We start from the raw sequence: 22,107 nt of genomic DNA on the forward strand, positions 1-22,107 counted from the left end.
ACCCAAACCATGACTTTACTAACCCTAACCCTAACCCTGACCCTAACCCTGACCCTTAACCAAACCATACCCTAACCCTGATCCTAACCCTAACCCTGACCCTAACCCTAACCCTTAACCAAACCATACTAACCCTAACCCTTAACCAAACCATACTAACCCTAACCCTAACCCTTAACCAAACCCTACTAACCCTAACCCTAAACCCTAGCTAACCCTAACCCTAATCCTAAACCCCCTTGACTAACCCTAACTCTATCCCAAACCCCTAAATTCCATTGAATAACTAATGGTTAAAAAAAAACGCATGTGCAAAAAACCGCATACATAAGCATGCCAATGCGCACATATGCGCCCCCATAGACTTATAATGGGTGTCTTGCTGTAAAAAACGCATTGCGCGTGCATGTGTTTTTTTGAGGCAAGTCGGACGCCCAAAAAATGCAACAGGATGCATTTTGTGCGCCCGAGCGCATACCGCAAAAAAAGCATGCGCGGTAAAACGCATACAAACGCATGTGTATGCGCACATAAGTGCATCCCATGCAAAATATAGGAAAAAAAGCATGCGTTTTTTAGCGCTAAAATCCAGCGCAAAAAAACGCAAGTGTGAAACCAGCCTTACAACCAACACAGCTGATCCAGCAAAATATAGCCTCCACTTGCACTGCACACACAGTGACTGGTGTGTTGTACAGGCAAAATCGCTAGCAGCAGAAGCAGTTTTTGGTGTCTTCTTCCCTGCCTAACGCTCTCCCTACAGAATCAGCAGCAGCTCTCCCTATTCTGAGATCAGCATGAGTAAAAATGGTGGTCGGCGTGCACGCCCTTTTATACCCCCTGTGACTTCCCCCAAAGCAAGGCAATCACTTGTATGCCCTTCTCAAAGATGGTGGTGAACCCTGCCTATGTCATCACGTTGCCCATAGTGTCCGTGGATCCTGATTGGCTGAAAAAGGGCGGAAAACAAACTTTTGAAACGCGACTTTTGCGCTAAAGTCGCCGAGCTCGTGGCCGACCTCACCCTAGGGTCGGGTTTCGTTTCATGACTTTTGAAATTTTTCGACCCGTTTCGCTCAACTCTACTACTATGGATATTATGTATGCGGCTTGGAATCTAGCCAATCTAGCACACTCTTATTCCACCAATCATGAAGCCCCAAGGGTCTGAATTGAGAGCTCAGGGGTATAGAAGGAGGACTGTCCAGTGACCAAGTCTCTCTTGCTGCATGGTACCAATTTTGGATCTGCGGATCCGATTGGCAGGCCATAACCCCACATGGATTATAAGACTACATGGATTTCAGCATCGAATGCAAGGATTCGGCTGAGATATCAAAGACTACATAAGGATGGTATCCAACTTGGGACAATCCAGTCACCTGACTACAGAATTTGCGATAGTCAGTCAGCTTCCTAAATCTGGCATTATTCCTTTCTCGGTGGGTGCACACCGAAAGCGGGGTGCTTCTGGCTTGGAGTAAGTAGCCCTGGAAGCTCTGAGGAACGGATATTATAATCCCTGGTAAGCCAGTGGAAGGGTGATAAACTGTTTGCTGTTACATTTTGTGTTTTGCTGGTTGTGTGATATATGCCATTAATTGTTTGGGTATCCAAGAAAGTCCTAATATTGTGATTCACTCACCCTGTGTTGTCTGAGTAGTGTGCCACCCACTGTTAAGGAGGTCGGGCGTTCAGTTGAGATGAGCCATGGTCCATGCTGTCTTTGTAAAGGCGGCTGGGCAAGTGGACGAGAGCACCCACTGACCCCCGTGTCTACACAAGAACCACTATGTAAAGTTAAAAAAAAGGTTAATAATGACGTTACAATTACATATAAATAATTTGACGACATAAAACTTTATTAAGTGTAATTTCACACACAAACTTACTGTAGCATCTGTTCAACAACTCTTGAATTAAACATAGATTAGTGGGTTAAGCCCTTATGGAAACTTCAAGTAAGTTGTGATAGCAAACAGTGAGGTACCTATAAAATGTTTCACATGTGGAGTTAGCATATTTTGTATAATTCTTCAACTATACCTAGAGTTGTGAATTTTTTGGGCAAAATTGGTTAGATTGAGTGCGTTTGATTATTCGCGACATAAGCGATTTACGTGAATAACTTCCGAACTACACATAGAGTTGATTATTTTTTTGTCAAACATTACTCAGGACATTGAGCTGGTCATTTTGAGTACTAGTGGTCCAGGGTACCTCTTTTCAAATTGAACTTATGTACGATTGAGTGCGTTTGTTTATTCGCGACATTAGCGATTTACGTGAATAACTTCCGAACTACACATAGAGTTGATCATTTTTTGAGAAACATTATTCATGTCATTGAGCTGGTCATTTTGAGTACTAGTGGTCCAGGGTACCTCTTTTCAAATTGAACGTATGTACGATTGAGTGCGTTTGTTTATTCGCGACATTAGCGATTTACGTGAATAACTTCTGAACTACACATAGAGTTAATCATTTTTTTGGCAAACATTATTCAGGACGTTGAGCTGGTCATTTTGAGTACTAGTGGTCCAGGGTACCTCTTTTCAAATTGAACTTATGTACGATTGAGTGCGTTTGTTTATTCACGACATTAGCGATTTACGTGAATAACTTCTGAACTACACATAGAGTTGATCATTTTTTTGGCAAACATTATTCAGGTCATTGAGCTGGTCATTTTGAGTACTAGTGGTCCAGGGTACCTCTTTTCAAATTGAACTTATGTACGATTGAGTGCGTTTGATTATTCGTGACATTAGCGATTTACGTGAATAACGTCTGAACTACACATAGAGTTGATCAGTTTTTTGGCAAATATTATTAAGGACATTGAGCTGGTCATTTTGAGTACTAGTGGTCCAGGGTACTTCTTTTCAAATTGAAATTATGTACGATTGAGTGCATTTGTTTATTTGCGACATTAGCGATTTACGTGAATAACTTCTGAACTACACATAGAGTTGATCATTTTTTTGGCAAACATTATTCAGGTCATTGAGCTGGTCATTTTGAGTACCAGTGGTCCAGGGTACCTCTTTTCAAATTAATCTTATGTACGATTGAGTGCGTTTGATTATTCGCGACATTAGCGATTTACGTGAATAACTTCTGAACTACACATAGAGTTGATAAGTTTTTTGGCAAATATTATTAAGGACATTGAGCTGGTCATTTTGAGTACTAGTGGTCCAGGGTACCTCTTTTCAAATTGAACTTATGTACGATTGAGTGCATTTGTTTATTCGCGACATTAGCGATTTACGTGATTAACTTCTGAACTACACATAGAGTTGATCATTTTTTTGGCAAACATTATTCAGGACATTGAGCTGGTCATTTTGAGCACTAGTGGTCCAGGGTACCTCTTTTCAAATTGAACTTATGTACGATAGAGTAGGTTGCGCGACATAAATAAGTGATTTACGTGAACAACCCAGGACCACAAGAAGTCAAAATAAACATCTCACAATCCTGAACAAAATTTTACCCATCCACTCTATGAATAATTCATCATACATGAAAATCGAATAGCTAACTAATAACTAATAGCTAACTGCAGACTAACTTGAGTCCGGTGCAATATCTGTACCTTTACTTGATAACTGCAGTCCAGGGTCCTGATTACAGATGGTATTGGAGCAGGCTAGCCTGGAGCAACTCAGGGATTCTCTCTCAGCAGACAGGCTGTCTCCTTCCTAACGCTTGTTTGAATGAAACACTCCAGTACTAAGTTACTCTGAAGTTCCTCCTGTCAAATGTTCCCAAGAACCGTACTTGCACGGCAGACAGCTGTAGCCTCTCTCGGGGACTCCTCTCACTCTGAGTAATGGCTCTCTATCCAAGCTGCTGTTGTGCCTCAAGTCTTACATGGGAGTAGGGCATTTACAGCCTCCTACTCCTCTGATATCTGCTGTAGGACCCTTAGTATCCATACAGCCGTGGAGACCAGGCTCCAGTTCGTGCGTTCTCAAGCAGAGGGAGCTCTCCTTCCTAGCTCAACCACCTCCAGCTTCTTCCCACATGTCTGCACACTTCACCCTCCGCAGACTAACTGACCACTCCTTCCTCTTGGCCCTCAGAGGGCACCCCTCCCCTTAATCCTGGTTCAGAGTTCCCCCTGCTGGCCTGGAGTTCTGTAATGCTGTAGATAAGCCCTCGATGTAACCTGAAAGATAAGAAAAACATGTTAGATTATACTCACCGGGGGGGCGGTCCGGTCCGATGTGTGTTGCGGTCGGGTCCGACGCCTCCCATCTTCATACAATGCCGTCCTCTTCTTTCATAGAATCATAGAATCGTAGAGTTGGAAGGGACCTCCTGGGCCATCTGGTCCAACCCCCTGCTCAAAGCAGGATTCGCTAAATCATCCCACTCAGATGTCTGTCCAGCCTCTGTTTGAAGACTTCCATTGAAGGAGAACTCACCACTTCTCGTGGCAGCCTGTTCCACTCATTGATCACTCTAACTGTCAAAAAGTTTTTCTAATATCTAATCTGTGTCTCCTCCCATTCAGTTTCATCCCATTGCTTCTAGTCTTTCCTTGTGCAAATGAGAATAAAGTTGATCCTTCTACAATGTGACAGCCCTTTAGATATTTGTAGACAGCTATTAAGTCTCCTCTCAGTCTTCTCTTTTGCAAACTAAACATTCTCAAATGCTGCAACCTTTCCTCATAAGACAGGGTTTGCAGGCCGGTCACCATTCTGGTCGCTCTTTTCTGAACTTGCTCCAGTTTGTTGATGTCTTTTTTAAAATGTGGTGCCCAAAACTGGACACAATATTCCAGATGAGGTCTGACCAAAGAGGAGTAGAGGGAAATAATGACTTCACGTGATCTAGACTGTATGCTTCTGTTAATGCATCCTAGAATTGCATTTGCCTTTTTTGCTGCTGCATCACACTGTTGACTCATATTCAGTCTGTGATCTATTAGTATACCCAAGTCTTTTTCACATGTGCTGTCACTTAGCCCTATTCCTCCCATTCTGTATATGCTTTTTTCATTTTTATTGCCCAGATGTAGTACTTTGCATTTCTCCCTGTTAAAAACCATTCTGTTAGTTGCTGCCCACTTCTCCAGTTTATTTAAATCTTTTTGAATCCTCTCTCTCTTCTCTAGTATTAGCTATCCCTCCTAGCTTTGTGTCATCAGCAAATTTAATCAGTTTACCCTCAATTCCTTCATCTAAATCGTTGATAAAGATGTTGAACAATACAGGGCCCAGGACAGAGCCCTGTGGTACCCCACTTGAGACATTCTTCCAACTGGATGTGCAGCCATTTACGACCACTCTTTGGGTCCGATCACTAAGCCAGTTATGAATCCACCTACAGTTGCCTTGTCCATTCCATACTTAGTCATTTTTTCAATAAGGATTTTATGAGAGACTTTGTCAAATGCTTTGCTGAAGTCAAGCTATACTATATCTACAGCATTTCCTTGATCCACCCAATCAGTGATACCGTCATAGAAGGAAATTAAGTTAGTCTGATATGACTTATTAGTTACAAACCCATGCTGACTCTGTTTAATCACTTCATTCTTATCCAGGTATTGACATACATGTTGTTTAATAATTTGTTCAAAGATCTTTCCTGGTATAGAAGTCAGACTCACCGGCCTATAGTTGCCTGGGTCCACCTTCTTCCCCTTTTTGAAGATAGGAACAACATTTGCTCTTCTCCAGTCTTCTGGCACTTCTCCTGTCAAAACCAGGGGAAGAGTCTTGAGGAGATCATTTGCATATTCCCAGTGCCTTCTGGGATAAGTGAAGAGTCTCCACGAGCTCAACGATCACTGGGTTTTGGCTGTTGCAGCTGAAAAGAGGAAATCGGAAAACCAGGGGAAGAGTCTTGAGGAGATCATTTGCATATTCCCAGTGCCTTCTGGGATAATTGAAGAGTCTCCACGAGCTCAACGATCACTGGGTTTTGGCTGTTGCAGCTGAAAAGAGGAAATCGGAAAACCTTTCATTGTTTTTAAGAAATCTCAATATGGAAGAGGCCAGGAGCCATTTGGTGAGCTGCATTTCTTGCTACATGTTCACAGACTTACCAGTGGAAAAGCCAAACTTCACATGCTACAAATGCAAGCTTGTGTCCCTGTTGGAGGAAAAGTTGCAAAATCTCGAAGAGAGGTTAGCTACGTTGAAGATCATTAAGGAAGGTGAAGAGTTCTTGGACAGAGCAGAATTATCTCTTCATGTTACAGAAAGAGAAGAAATTCGAAGTGCACCTGAAGAAACAGAGGAATGGAGACATGTGACCCAGAGAAGCAGGAGGATCAGGAGGCAGTCAGCACCCATACTGCTCAGGAACCAGTACCAGGCTCTCACGCAGGAAAATGATGAAGAAATACATCAGGATAAGACTTTGCCAACAAACAGCAACCTTGTACGCCTTCAGAGTCCTCCTGGATGGAGAAAGAAAAATGTTGTGAAGAAGAAACGGAGAGTGGTGGTCATAGGGGATTCCCTGTTGAGAGGAACAGAGGCCGCTATCTGCAGACCGGATATAACTTCAAGAGAAATGTGCTGTCTTCCAGGTGCAAAAATTAAAGATGTGTCTGACAGGATATCAGGACTCTTCAGACCTACAGATGACTACCCATTCCTGCTACTACATGTGGGGACAAATGACACCGCAAGAAATGACCTGGAAACCATCTGCAGAGACTTTGAAGACTTAGGCAAGAAAGTAAAAGAACTGGGAGCGCAGGTGGTCTTCTCTTCCATCCTCCCAGTGAATGGCCATGGAACAAGGAGGTGGAATAAGATTCTGCAGGTGAACTACTGGCTACGTCGATGGTGCAGTCAGCAACGATTTGGATTTCTGGATCACGGAGTGAATTACTTATACGATGGACTACTTGCTAGAGATGGGGTGCACCTTACGAAGACTGGAAAGCATGTATTTGGAAGTCGCCTTGCTACACTTGTAAGGAGAGCTTTAAACTAGAACAACATGGGAAGGGAAGCAAAAGACCAGAAAAAGCCATACACCTGACAAATGCTACTGAGAACTCTGCTATTAGAAGTGGAAGGGAAGAACAAAGACAAAAGAATCTAATTAATAAAAATATTGGAGAAAGAGAAACCAATCACAAACTAAAATGTTTCTATACTAATGCACAAAGCATGGGCAACAAACAAGGAGAATTGGAACTACTAACACAGGAAAAGAAATATGATGTCATTGGAATCACTGAAACTTGGTGGGACAATACACATGTTTGGAATACAAGACTAGAAGGATACAACTTATTTGCAAGAAACAGACTTAATAAACGAGGAGGGGGTGTCGCATTGTATGTTAGAAACGCGTATATCTGCACAGAGATTGAAGCTTCAGAGACTGGGAGTTCTGTGGAAACTGTTTGGGTAAGAATACAAGGACAGAACAATGGAAAGGACACCATTGTAGGCATTTACTACAGGCCGCCTGTGCAAGCTGAAGATATGGATGAACTCTTTATGCATCAAATGGCCAAGTTCTCCAAAAAATATGACATGGTTGTCATGGGAGATTTCAACTATCCAGACATTTGTTGGGAATCTCTCTCAGGCAAAACTAACAGGTCAAGGAAATTCTTATCCTCTCTTGCTGACAACTTTATCTTCCAAAAGGTAGGAGAGAAAACAAGGGGAACTGCTACCTTGGATCTAATCCATATAAACAGGGAGGAAATGGTTGAGGAGGTAAAAGTGGCTGGGACCCTAGGAGGTAGCGACCATGCTATTTTAGAATTTTGGATAACTAGAGGCGGAAGACCTGTGAAGACTCAGACGTCAAGGTTAGATTTCAGAAAGGCAGATTTTAAGGGATTCAGAAAGAGAATTGAAGGGATCCAATGGCTGGATATCCTTAAAGACAAAAATGTCCAGGAAGGATGGGAAATCTTGAAAAATGAAATTCTCAAAGCACAGTTGTTAACAATTCTGAAAAGAGGGAAGAATAGGAAGCATTTAAGGAAACCAGGATGGATGAACACAGAACTTAAGCACATGCTAAAAAGGAAGAAAAAAATGTTTATAAAATGGAAAGAGGGAGGCATATCTAAAGAAGAATATAATGCTGTTTGCAGAACCTGCAGGGCACAAATCAGATTTGCTAAAGCTGAAAATGAATTGAGGCTTGCAAGAGATGTCAAAAGCAATAATAAAGGATTTACACCGATGGGTGTCGTGGTCCGGTCTGGCGCCTCCCATCTTCATACGATGCCATCCTCTTCTTTCCTTCCTGCAGTGGCTCTGGTGCAATCGCACTGCTCTGCCCTGTTGAGGGCAGAGAAGAGTCCTGCAGTGCGCAGGCGTCGGGAGAGGTCTGGCGCCTGCGCACTGCAGTATTCTGCTCTGCCCTCAACAGGGCAGAGCGGTGCACCTGTGACGGAGCCACTACAGGAAGGGAATAAGAGGATGGCATCGTATGAAGATGGGAGGCGCCAGACCGGACCACGACACCCATCGGACCAGACTGCCCCGTCCGGTGAGCATAATCTAATGTGTTTTTCTTATCTTTCAGGTTACATCGGGGGCTTATCTACAGCATTACAGAATACTGTAGATAAGCCCCTGATGTCAATGCTGGCAGCTGATAGTCAAAAAAAAGGGTGACAGATTCCCTTTAATGTCTTCCCGCCCGCCAAATCTCATAATATGTGGTAAGTCTAACAGAAACAAACTGAAACATAGACTTACTATGCATTGTGACTAAGCTGTGTAGATAAACAGAATCATATGGCAAGGCTGGTTGAATAGGTGGCAGTAGAGTTCAAGTCCTGCTCCTCTGTGAAGAGGCAATTTGCATATTTAATTTACCAGAGGAGCATTACGAGGCTTATAGGCCTCCTCACATTGACATGCCAGTCTAGGTGTTTCACTATCCACAAACAGAATGTTACCCCTTAGATCTGTAATTCTACACATATTTATGCACAGTATAGCAATTGAGATAAGTTGAGCTCAGGATAATGATATTGATACTGAGAGCAAAGTCCAATCTTGGAGACAGCAATGGGTTTGACCTGAAGAAATTCCCTAGATGCCTCTGACATCTCTAGAATAGATATGATGGTATGTGACTGAGTCAATAATGATAAGTAGCAGTGTAAAAAGCTGTCCATTGAGTCAGGATAGGACCCTTGCATTTCTGAACAGCGGCAAATGTGAGGCACCCTCGTTTAGAGGAATGTTATGTATATAGACAGGCCCATGTTTTGTCCCCAGTTTGTTTGTTTATTGTGATCTAATTCCCTGACCAACCATGATTGGTGACATATTTGCAAATATTGAATAATATAAGAAACTTTACCTTTTGACACTGTGTAGCAATGGTGGACTGTTCTGCTGCGTTCCTATCCCTAAAGACAACAATCACGCTATGTGTACAGTGTTATTTAGTTTATCTACCGTATATACTCGAGTATAAGCCGACCCGAGTATAAGCCGACCCCCCTAATTTTGCCACAAAAAAATGGGAAAACTTATTGACTCGAGTATAAGCCTAGGGTGGGAAATGCTCCATAGATTATTCCCCCATATGGTGTCCCCAGAAGAAGCTCCATAGATTGTTCCCCCATATGCTGCCCCCATTAGAAGCTCCATAGATTATTCACCCATATGCTGCCCCCATTAGAAGCTCCATAGATTATTCCCCCATATGCTGCCCCCATTAGAAGCTCCATATTGTTCCCCCATATTCTGCCCCCATAAGCAGCTCCATAGATTATTCCCCCATATACTGCCCCCATTAGAAGCTCCATAGATTATTCCCCCATATGCTGCCCCCATAAGAAGCTCCATATTGTTCCCCCATATACTGCCCCCATAAGCAGCTCCATAGATTGTTCCCCTATATACTGCCCCCATTAGAAGCTCCTTAAGATTATTCCCCCATATACTGCCCCCCATAAGCAGCTCCATAGATTGTTCCCCCATATACTGCCCCCATAAGAAGCTCCATAGATTGTTCCCCCATATACTGCCCCCATTAGAAGCTCCTTAAGATTATTCCCCCATGTGCTGCCGCTGCTGCAGCATGTAAAAATAAAAAAAATGACATACTCACCTCTCCGTCGCTGGGTATCAGATACTCACCTGTCCTGCGTCCATGGCTGCTCACCGCTATCTGCCACGTCATCAGTCAGTGACGTTCAGACTGCAGGGGGCGTGGCGCGCACTAATCACGTCACCACGCCCTCTGCTGTCTGAAGTCACTGACCAATGACAGACAGCAGCAAGCAGCCATGGACGCAGGACAGGTGAGTATCGCTATACTTACCCGTCCTGACGCTGTCTCTTGAGCCCCCAGCTTCTCCGCGCTCTCTCTTCCTGCGTTCAGCGGTCATGTGATACTGCTCATTAAAACTCATGAATATGCGCATATTCATGAGTTTTAATGAGCGGTACCACGTGACCGCTGAAGGCAGGAACAGAGAGCGCGGAGAAGCTGGGGGCTCAAGAGACAGCATCAGGACGGGTAAGTATGACCTGACACCCCGCCCCCTCTCCCCCTCCGACCCCCCGGTGTATATGACTCGAATATAAGCCGAGAGGGGGACTTTCAGCCCAAAAAAACGGGCTGAAAATCTCGGCTTATATTCGAGTATATACGGTATGTCATGTACGTCTTCTATACTGTGTGATGGTAATGCACAGCATATAAAATGTAAAATGTTAATGTACAATGTGAGAAGCACCTAGTGCAGGCTAAGCACTAGACTAGTGATAAAATAAGTACTGTTGATATAGTTAAGTGGTTTAGCAACTGCATAGGGCATAAGATAAATACAATAATTTTAGTTTATAGGACAGGATATAGCTAATGGATAGAGCTAGACCAGTGAGTGGAGACTAGTGTTAATTAAATGCGGGCACTTCCTGACAGTGTAAGGAGATAGAGAAGTGTAGTAACAAGTCCAAGTTCAAGTCTAGTGGGCAGCTGGGGTCAGCATGTGTTTACCAGTCGATGCAGTGGGACAACACACGGAATTCCGAGCAGAATCTCCTGTCGCATCCGGAATCCAAGATCTGGAAGATGAGCTGCCAGGCACATCGTGTCCTTTGGTGTACAGGTTAAGATGGACAGGAATCTGCCAAGAAGGAAGATAATGTAACCTGGGTGCACTGCGGAATGGGAAGGGAGATCCCTTGGGCTAAGGAAGCCAAAGAGTGAATGGATGCTCATGGAGTAACGAATGAAAAGGCTGAAGAAGTGTTGCATCAAGAAAGTAAGAAATATGAAGTATTGTGCCCTATCCCACATGTTACCCATTGATGTGTAAGGGAGGGACAGGACTGTAGTTGTATAGGAGTAAATATTAGCACAGCCAAACAGGGAGGTGCCACACAGTAGGTTCCCAAACCTTATAACCAAGTATCAAATACCCGGCACACTCAGGGATTTTTGGTGCAAAAAAAAATCAGAATTTCAATACATACAGTAGCCACTAGTTACAAATGTTTCGGTCGTGATAGACCTTCATCAGTGTACTACAAAAAGAAAAAAGTGCAATATAATAAACAACAAAAGTATATACAAAATCACAGGTCAAATAGATGCAGTAATACATAGATAACTGTAAGGAAGGACAATCAAATGAGTTTGTCAATTCCCTAGAGACTAAAAATAAATAGAGAGAAAGCCGAGGTAAACCTACCTAGGGTTAATTTCTAGATGCTAGTGTGAGTAAAACACAAATAGTAGCCACGCATCGCACCCGGGACGCCGGAAGTTACAGAGGGCTACCGCCGACATGAACTGGTTGCTCGCGGCATGTAACCCGTATCCTCCCTCCTTCCTTGATTGGTTTTCTTACCCACATGGCGGGATATTTAAAGCTTCTAACACTTCAACACACTGCCCCCCGAGGAAGCGGAAAAGCGAAAGGTACGTTGGGGCCTCGGCGTGACTTACAAGCATTAGAACATGGGTAAGACGATATATTTTTACTTTGCACTTTTTTGACTGTCCTTTACAATGTGATCAGTTAATGACCTGTAGGGCTCCTAGTAGGGCAGCTATCATTATCTGGCATTACTTAGTATCTCACTATTAACAAGTGCATGATCGCTGTGTATCGGGGGATTAGGGAAGCATTGGCAGGGAGAGGGCTCTGGGGGCCTCCTTCCCTGCATGTCCCTGGATCCAATATGGCCACGGGGGCCTTCAGGGGCCTGCAGGGAGGCGGCTTCCTCAGTGCCTGCAGAGCGCAGGCATAAGGAAGCCTTGTGCAGCGCCTGTCAGATCGCTGATATGTCACAGTGCTGTGTGATGTGTCAGATCAGCAATCTGACACACGACAGTGATTTCCCCCCTGGGACAATGTAATAAAGTAAAAAAAAAGTGCAAAAATAATTTATTAAAAAAATTGCTAAATAAAAAAAAATATTCCCAAATAAATTCATTTTTTGTAAATAAAAAAAACAAAACAATAAAAGTACACATATTTAGAATCGCCGCATCGAAATCGACCCGCCTATAAAACTGTTCCATTAGTTAACCCCTTTAGTGAACCCCTTAAAAAATAAAGATAAAAAACAAAGCAAAAAACAATGCTTTATTATCATACTGCCGAACAAAAAGTGCAACAACGCGAAATCAAAAAGATGGATATAAATAACAATATTACCGCTGAAAACGTCATCTTGTTCCACAAAAAACGAGCCACCTTACTGCATCATCAGTGAAAAATTAAAAAAGTTATAGTGCAGAATAAAGTGATGCAAAAGTAATTATTTTTTATATAAAATTGTTTTCATTGCATAAAACCGCCAAAACATAAAAAAGACATAAATGAGGTATTGCTGTAATCCTACTAACCCAAAGAATAAAACAGCTTTATAAATTTTACCACATGCGGAACGGTGTAAACGCACCCCCCAAAAGAAATTCCTGAAATGCTGGTTTTTGTTCATTCTGCGTCCCAAAAATCGGAATAAAAAGTGATCAAAAAATGTCACGTGCTCGAAAATGGTACCAATAAAAACGTCAACTCGTCCCGCAAAAAATAAGACCTCACATGACTCCGGAGAATCAAAATATGGAAAAATTATAGCTCTTAAAATGTATTGATGCAAAAACTATTTTTATATTAAAAAGCGTCTTTTAGTGTGCGACAGCTGGCAAATATAAAACCCACCATAAATAGTAAATCAAACGCTCCCTTACCACCCCATTAGTTAGGGAAAAATAATAAAATAAAATTTTTTTTATTTATTTCCATTTTCCGGTTAGGGCTAGGGTTAGGGTTAGGGCTAGGGTTAGGGCTAGGGTTAGGGCTAGGGCTGAAGGATCGCCCTCACCCAGGGCAGCGGGGAACTCGGAGCCGGGCACGTTGATTTCAATGGGAGATGTCACGGCAGCGGTGACCCGGTCCGTGGCCCTGGGCGTCCATTGTAAAAGGGGGATAGTGTCCGTGTAAATGATGATTAAAATTTTATAATGATAAGATTCGTGACGCCACCTGTGGTGTTCGGCAATAAAGGTGTTAAGACGACGCTGCAGACAGATCCTCTGGGACAGATGGTGTGGTGCAGCAATGATGTTGTAGCCCTCCACAGGCAGGGCTATAGTTCCAGGGCAGAGTAGATGAAGAGGGAAGATGTTGAGGAATAGGGTGTACTGTTTGGCACAGAGATGTAGCACTGCTGGAGAGATTGCAGGAAGAAGGCAAGGACACAATAGGGTGCAGTTTCTTTACCTTTACTTTGCTTGGCAAATGCAGTCCAGGGTCCAGATTACAGATGGCACAGGAGCTGGCTAGCCTGGAAGCAACTTAAGAATCTCTCTAGGCAGATGGGTTATGTAGTCTCCTTCCTAGCGCTTAATTTTAGGTACTTGCAGTACTGTGTTACACTGAAGTTCCACTTGCTTATCCTCTTTAGAACTCCCTCGTATGGCGGACAGCTGTAGCCTTTCTCTTCTGGCTCACACGTCGCTTTTGTGCCTCTGAGTCTTATATGGGAATAGAGCATTTACAGCTTCCTATTCCTCCGGTTTCTGTTGCAGGACCATCAGTGTCCATACAGCCTTGGATACCGGGCTCCAGATCATGCGCTATAGCTGGGAATGAGCCTGAACTCTCTGCTCAATCTCCCAGCTTCTCTCCTTACATCCACACACATTGCCCTCCTCATACGAACTCCTAATTCTCCCCTCCCGGCCCCCAGAGAGCAGCTCCTCCCCCAGGTTTTGGGTTCAGAACTACCTCTGCTGGCCTGGAGTGGGAGCTGTGTTGTGTGCTGTGGTTAACTGCCAGAGAGATCCCCTATTGCTTCCAAGCATGACATCACACTCCCTAGGAGGAAGGTAATGCCACTGTGGCGACCATACTCCTGAGGGCGCCACACTGAGAGTAGGGTTAGGGGTGTGTTGGGGTTGCTCTCTAAATGCACCATGGCGTCTGATCTCAATTCCAGCAAATTCTGCATTGAAAAAGTTAAACGGCGCTCCTTCCCTTCCAAGCTCTGCCATGCTCCCAAACAGTGGTTTATCTCCACATATGGGCATCAGCGTATTCAAGACAAATTGGACAACAACTTCTGGGGTCCAATTTCTCCTGTTACCCTTGGGAAAATAAAAAAAATTGGGGACTAAAAGATCATGTCTGTGGAAAAAATATGATTTCCCCCCTAGTGCTATTCAGTACTCCCGGACTGAAGGAAAAACATGTAAACATATAAACAATCTAATATATAAAGCTCAAAGTGTGTATGTATGTGTGTATGTATGTGTGTATGTTTGGTTTGTATGTCTGGGATAGGCATCTGCATCGTCGCAGCTACAGCCACAAAATTTGGCACAGTCACACGTCTGGACCCCGAGAGTGTCCTAAGCTATGTTGTGAGGCGAAATTTTAACCCCGCGCGTTCCAATTCACCAAACAATTTTGCCCCTATCTACATACTGGGGCAAAAAGTGTGTGCGCATCAAGCCCCGCCCCTCATTATGATGTCATAATGCCCCTATTTGCATACTGGGGAAGCAGTGTGTGCGTATCAAGCCCCGCCCCTCATTATGATGTCACAATGGTTGCCATGGCGACGCTGATGTCATCATAGGTTGCAAGCCCTGCCGCCGCTCATTATGATGTCATAATGGTTGACTATGGGATGGAGGATGTGTGATGGGTATATGGGCACTGGACTATGGGATGGAGGATATGTATGACGGATATATGGGCACGGGACTATGAGATGGCGGATATGTATGATGGGTATATGGGCACGGGACTATGGGATGGAGGATGTGTATGATGGGTATATGGGCATGGGACTATGAGATGAAGGATGTGTGATGGGTATATGGGCACTCGGTTATGGGATGGCGAATATGTATGATGGGTATATGGGCATGGGACTATGGGATGGAGAATATGTATGATGGGTATATGGTGCGAACATATAAATCCCTTAAAACGAATTATTTATTTTATTTTATACATTAAAAGACACCTATCCCAGTGAAAAATGGCCAATGCCTAATTAACCAGACCTACGCTGGGATGCTACATAGCCCTACTTCAAGGCTCACTGATACCTTCCTAGCCGTGGAGGTTGGCACCCTAAAAACGAGAATTGGCGCCCCCACTCAACGTGGACTATCCCTCACTCCCATACCAGTCCCTATTCAGACAGGAGGGAAAACAATAATGAAATGAAACTTCAGAATGCCCTAAGCTCAAGCAAAACCTCAAAAACAATTGATGTTATCCTGATAGAACCCCCACATAGGGGTATATTAACCAATAAATTGTTTGTCATATGTAGGTATGCCCATCTAATAATAGAGCAATGAACATTAAAGTTGCCTTAGGCTAAAGTAGGACCCCAGGATAATATAAACGATAAAATATCTAATACCTCCACATCATGATCATATGTGACAAACTGATATGTCCAACAGACAAATAATACAAACTAACCCCTCTCAAGGGTATACTCTGAATCATAATATAATAAGCAAGGTCACTTATCATGTGTAGGTCAACCCCGACGCGTTTCCCCGCCTATAGCGGTTCATCAGGAGGATCAGTCAATAAACGTCATATCGATATATGATACCCAGATGATGCATGATGGCACCGGTGGTCAGGAATGAGTGGATTTAAATAACCCCCATGATGCAAAGCCACAAATCAGCCCCAACCATTATCAGGTGGGTAAATCACATATGAGAAGGTAGTGATAGTCCCAATACATCCACATAATACCGTAGATAGTAACCGCCCTCAGCGTCAGCAGCTCACGTCATCACAACCGCCTACGATACATAGCGGGTGGATAGAGGCCCCACGTGCGCTCACAGATGGCGCCAGCGTCCCACGTCATCAAATAAAGCCTCAGATAAATAACGGATAGATGCAGCCCCGGCGTGCGCTCCACACTGGAGCGCATCCAAAATGGCGCCGGGACTTCCGGTTTGGGCGCATCCAAAATGGCGCCGAGACTTCCGGTTTGGGCACATCAAAAATGGCGCCGAGACTTCCGGATTGGGCGCATCCAAAATGGCGCCGGGACTTCCGGTTTCGGCAGACTTAATTAAGCTCCAATACCAGCATTCATTTAACCCTCAAACAGAGGGAGGAGCAAAAAGTATATGTATCACATGGCGGGGCACCCTGAAAATGATCCCGCCTCCGTGGCTACCATAGAAAGATAAGGCGCTGAACAGAGCAGATGATAAGATATTCAAAAGTGTAAAGTTTATAATTATGTCACTCATATATACCAAAATACCGCCAAGTAACTATTTATTAGGAAGACAATATTGGGAATGAAAAATTCTATATAAAGATGAACATCAGAAACAAATGTAATAGATATATACCGCTTTTCAATGCAGTGTATGCCTAAAAAGGCATCCTCAGATATGCCCTTAAAATAAAAAACCCCCATTAATCCAGAATACAAATGTATATTAGAGAACAGTCGCCATATCAGGCATACTTTTAATCCATTATATGAAACAGGTATATGACATGCACTCATTCATCCCGTCTGGGAAGAGGGACTGTAACCTGAAAATCCACTCACATTCTCTTCTCAGGATTATATTATCCAGGTTACCTCCCCTCACTTTCGGCTTTATTAGTTCAATCATAGTGAAGGAGATGTTGCTCACACAGCCTTGGTGCACTGCATTCATGTGTCTTGCGACCGGGGTATCTCTCTTATTTTTGATATCCCCCAAATGCTCCCCCACCCTAACCCTGAATTCCCTAGTGGTCTTACCCACATAGTCCCTGGGACATGTGCATGTGGCTTTATAGACCAGACCTGTAGATCTACAATTGCCAAAATCTCTAATGTAGAAGGTTCTCCCATTATGTGAACTTGTAAAGGTTTTACATTGCAACATATATTTACACCTGGAGCAATTACCGCATTTGAAAAAACCAAGGGGTCTCCTATCCAGCCATGTAACCGCCCCCTTTGGCCTTTGATAGAAACTGTGGACAAGCCTATCTCCAACAGACCTCCCCTTCCTATATGTAACACTTGGTTTCTGTGTTACAACACCTCTCAAATTGGGGTCAGCTAGCAAGATACCCCAATGTTTTTTAAGGACATGATATACTTTATCCGCCTGAGCATCATAAGTTCCAATAAGCCTTACAATATTTTCATTTGTATCATTCCTGGGTCCTTTTTTCTGAAGCAAGGAATATCTATCACTTAGTAACGCCTCGTGTTGTGGTCTATCCAATACCTGTGGGGGATACCCTCTCATCTTAAACCTGTTATACAGGTCCTTAGATTGTCTTCTATAAGAATTTAAATCAGAGCAGTTCCTTCGAATCCTCAGGAACTGCCCCTTAGGGATCCCCTTCTTCAATGGCTCTGGGTGATGGCTTGTCCATCTCAAGAGATTATTAGTAGCGGTTGGCTTCCTATATGTGCAAGTGCTAATACCTCCATCAGCCATTTTAGTAATCGTCAAGTCAAGGAAATTAATGCTGTGCATATGGCATTCATATGTAAATTTAAGTCCCACTGTATTAACGTTAATAAGCTCGATAAAGCGGTTAAATTCAGCCTCTGGGCCAGACCAAAATATCAATATATCATCAATATATCTGGCCCAGAGGCTGAGGAATGGAATCCACCACTCATCCTCATCTCCAAAAATGACAGTCTCCTCCCACCAGCCCAGGAAGATATTTGCATAACTGGGGGCACAGGGGCTCCCCATTGCAGTCCCCCTGAGCTGGTGGAAGTACCTGGAGTCAAAAAGAAAATAATTCCTAGTGAGGACAAATTTCAGCAAATCCTTAATAAATAAGTTGTGTGCCCGACATTCTACTGCTCTAGTTCGCAGAAAATGAGTAACTGCTTCAAGTCCCCATCTATGTGGAATACAACTGTATAATGCCTCCACATCAATGGACGCTAGCATGGTATTTTCTTCAAGCGTAACCCCTTCAAGTAAATTTAGTAGGTGCGATGTGTCACGTACATATGAGGGAAGTGCTGCCACAAACGGCCTTAGAATCCTATCCAAATAGACACCACTGTTCTGGGTCAAAGAGTCTATGCCTGAGACAAAAGGTCGACCCTTTAATGGATCCAGCCCTTTGTGCACTTTTGGTAATGCATAAAACGTTGCAATCACAGGCGATTTAGGTAACAAAAACTGAAACTCATTATGCGATATTAGCTTATTAAGCCTTGCCTCATCCAAGATTATCAATAATTCTTTCTTATATTCCTCAGTCGGGTCGCCATGCAACACCTCATATGTATCATCGAGATTTAACAAAGAGTAGCACATCGCACGATACTTGTCGTGATCCAACACCACCAGATTTCCACCTTTATCAGAGGCCTTAATTATTATATTAGCGTTCTTTTCCAACCCTTCAAGGGCTATATTCTCAACATGTGAAAGATTAAAAATACCATCACGATTGACACAAGGAATTTTCCGTAGATCATCCTCCACCATCTTAATAAATATATCAATACTTGTTACCTCCTTATTGGGTGGCATTCTGGTACTCTTATTTTTCAAGGTGGTGAATGGACCAACCCCCCACTGCTGTTCATTCTCCCTCAGGAGGCTGGTCAGGGCATCAAGACCCTCCATGTCCTCTTCTGATAAACCAAGCCTGAGACACTGTTCACGATCATGCTGCTTGAAGAAGAGTTTCCACTTAAGGTTACGACCAAACAAATTAAGATCCTTAACCCAATTGAAGCAGTTATATTTGTTTGTCGGCACAAAATTGAGACCTTTCTGCAAAACAAGACATTCATCCCCAGACAAATTGTGTGATGACAGATTTATGATCTGACCCTGATCAATTATGGTCTTTTCCTCAGATCGTAGCCCACTGCAGGGCCTCTGTCCAAAAAACATTGAGATACAGATGAGGAAGGACCTAAGGGCAGATACTGTGCTCCCCTTACCCTTCCCCTTTGCCTGTATTGATTTTTTGGTGGGCGCCATCTTGATCTACTCTGCCCTCCTCTTCCCCTAAAACCACCAGAATTCTCTGTGCGTTCGGTGTCAGATGTATCAATATCTGATGAGGATACCTCTATTGAGTTACTAAGCTGATACTCATATGCCCTGTTGTCTTTAAATTCAGCAAGATCACGTATAAACTGCGAGTGTTTTCGATCTTTAAGATTGGTTTGAAACTTCTCAACTGATGTCTTGAGAATCTCTTCCCTTCGTACAAAATCAGAGTCAGATCTCAACTTTTGGACTCTTTCAATAAGATTATTCAATTTTTTTGTAGATTCCTCGAACAGTTTTTTCTCCTCAATGAGGAGAAGCTGCATGAACCGGATTGATGAGTCAACAGATTCCTTAGTCCAGGCCGCCAGTAAATGAGGACTAGTGGTTCGGGGTGAGGGCTGTATGTTAATACGAAGGCCCTTAGGGACAATCTTATTTTTAATATAGCTTTCTAGGCCCCTAATCTCCCACCAAGATATAATATTTTCTTTATATGCATAATAAAGTTCTTTAAAAAGGGTTCTCAGAGGAGGATTGTCTGAATTTTCTGGGGATGAACTAATGGAAAAAACCTGATTGGCATCCTGTGCCCATAAGTCAGTATTAATGGGAGCCGATAAAAAACTGGCCATATCAAGAAAGAAATCAAAAAGTCGAACGTAAGAAATATAATCTCATGGGAATTAGAAGTAGTGCGAACATATAAATCCCTTAAAACAAATTATTTATTTTATTTTATACATTAAAAGACACCTATCCCAGTGAAAAATGGCCAATGCCTAATTAACCAGACCTACGCTGGGATGCTACATAGCCCTACTTCAAGGCTCACTGATACCTTCCTAGCCGTGGAGGTTGGCACCCTAAAAACGAGAATTGGCGCCCCCACTCAACGTGGACTATCCCTCACTCCCCTACCAGTCCCTATTCAGACAGGAGGGAAAACAATAATGAAATGAAACTTCAGAATGCCCTAAGCTGAAGCAAAACCTCAAAAACAATTGATGTTATCCTGATAGAACCCCCACATAGGGGTATATTAACCAATAAATTGTTTGTCATATGTAGGTATGCCCATCTAATAATAGAGCAATGAACATTAAAGTTGCCTTAGGCTAAAGTAGGACCCCAGGATAATATAAACGATAAAATATCTAATACCTCCACATCATGATCATATGTGACAAACTGATATGTCCAACAGACAAATAATACAAACTAACCCCTCTCAAGGGTATACTCTGAATCATAATATAATAAGCAAGGTCACTTATCATGTGTAGGTCAACCCTGATGCGTTTCCCCGCCTATAGCGGTTCATCAGGAGGATCAGTCAATAAACGTCATATCGATATATGATACCCAGATGATGCATGATGGCACCGGTGGTCAGGAATAAGTGGATTTAAATAACCCCCATGATGCAAAGCCACAAATCAGCCCCAACCATTATCAGGTGGGTAAATCACATATGAGAAGGTAGTGATAGTCCCAATACATCCACATAATACCGTAGATAGTAACCGCCCTCAGCGTCAGCAGCTCATGTCATCACAACCGCCTACGATACATAGCGGGTGGATAGAGGCCCCACGTGCGCTCACAGATGGCGCCAGCGTCCCACGTCATCAAATAAAGCCTCAGATAAATAACGGATAGATGCAGCCCCGGCGTGCGCTCCACACTGGAGCGCATCCAAAATGGCGCCGAGACTTCCGGTTTGGGCACATCAAAAATGGCGCCGGGACTTCCGGTTTGGGCGCATCCAAAATGGCGCCGGGACTTCTGGTTTCGGCAGACTTAATTAAGCTCCAATACCAGCATTCATTTAACCCTCAAACAGAGGGAGGAGCAAAAAGTATATGTATCACATGGCGGGGCACCCTGAAAATGATCCCGCCTCCGTGGCTACCATAGAAAGATAAGGCGCTGAACAGAGCAGAGAAAGCTATATTAAAAATAAGATTGTCCCTAAGGGCCTTCGTATTAACATACAGCCCTCACCCCGAACCACTAGTCCTCATTTACTGGCGGCCTGGACTAAGGAATCTGTTGACTCATCAATCCGGTTCATGCAGCTTCTCCTCATTGAGGAGAAAAAACTGTTCGAGGAATCTACAAAAAAATTGAATAATCTTATTGAAAGAGTCCAAAAGTTGAGATCTGACTCTGATTTTGTACGAAGGGAAGAGATTCTCAAGACATCAGTTGAGAAGTTTCAAACCAATCTTAAAGATCGAAAACACTCGCAGTTTATATGTGATCTTGCTGAATTTAAAGACAACAGGGCATATGAGTATCAGCTTAGTAACTCAATAGAGGTATCCTCATCAGATATTGATACATCTGACACCGAACGCACAGAGAATTCTGGTGGTTTTAGGGGAAGAGGAGGGCAGAGTAGATCAAGATGGCGCCCACCAAAAAATCAATATAGGCAAAGGGGAAGGGTAAGGGGAGCACAGTATCTGCCCTTAGGTCCTTCCTCATCTGTATCACAATCTTTTTTGGACAGAGGCCCTGCAGTGGGCTACGATCTGAGGAAAAGACCATAATTGATCAGGGTCAGATCATAAATCTGTCATCACACAATTTGTCTGGGGATGAATGTCTTGTTTTGCAGAAAGGTCT

General features: G+C 43.3%; 1 long non-coding RNA gene across 2 annotated transcripts in view; it reads right to left on the bottom strand.

The window, feature by feature from the left end:
* Positions 1-22,107, bottom strand: part of LOC141047000 (uncharacterized) — a 211,992-nt gene that overhangs the window by 94,973 nt on the left and 94,912 nt on the right. The window contains exons 4-5 of one of the 2 annotated variants that reach the window (XR_012219716.1): positions 10,972-11,101; positions 1,646-1,790 (exon numbers count right to left, since the gene is read on the bottom strand). The exons of the other annotated variant lie outside the window; for it this stretch is intronic. This is a non-coding gene — a long non-coding RNA (uncharacterized lncRNA). The remainder of the gene's footprint in view (positions 1-1,645; positions 1,791-10,971; positions 11,102-22,107) is intronic. 2 annotated transcript variants of the gene reach the window in all.

This window comes from Dendrobates tinctorius, unplaced genomic scaffold (assembly GCF_039654945.1).
Source record: "Dendrobates tinctorius isolate UK_male_01 unplaced genomic scaffold, ASM3965494v1 ptg000125l, whole genome shotgun sequence".
NCBI classification, from domain to species: domain Eukaryota; kingdom Metazoa; phylum Chordata; class Amphibia; order Anura; family Dendrobatidae; genus Dendrobates; species Dendrobates tinctorius.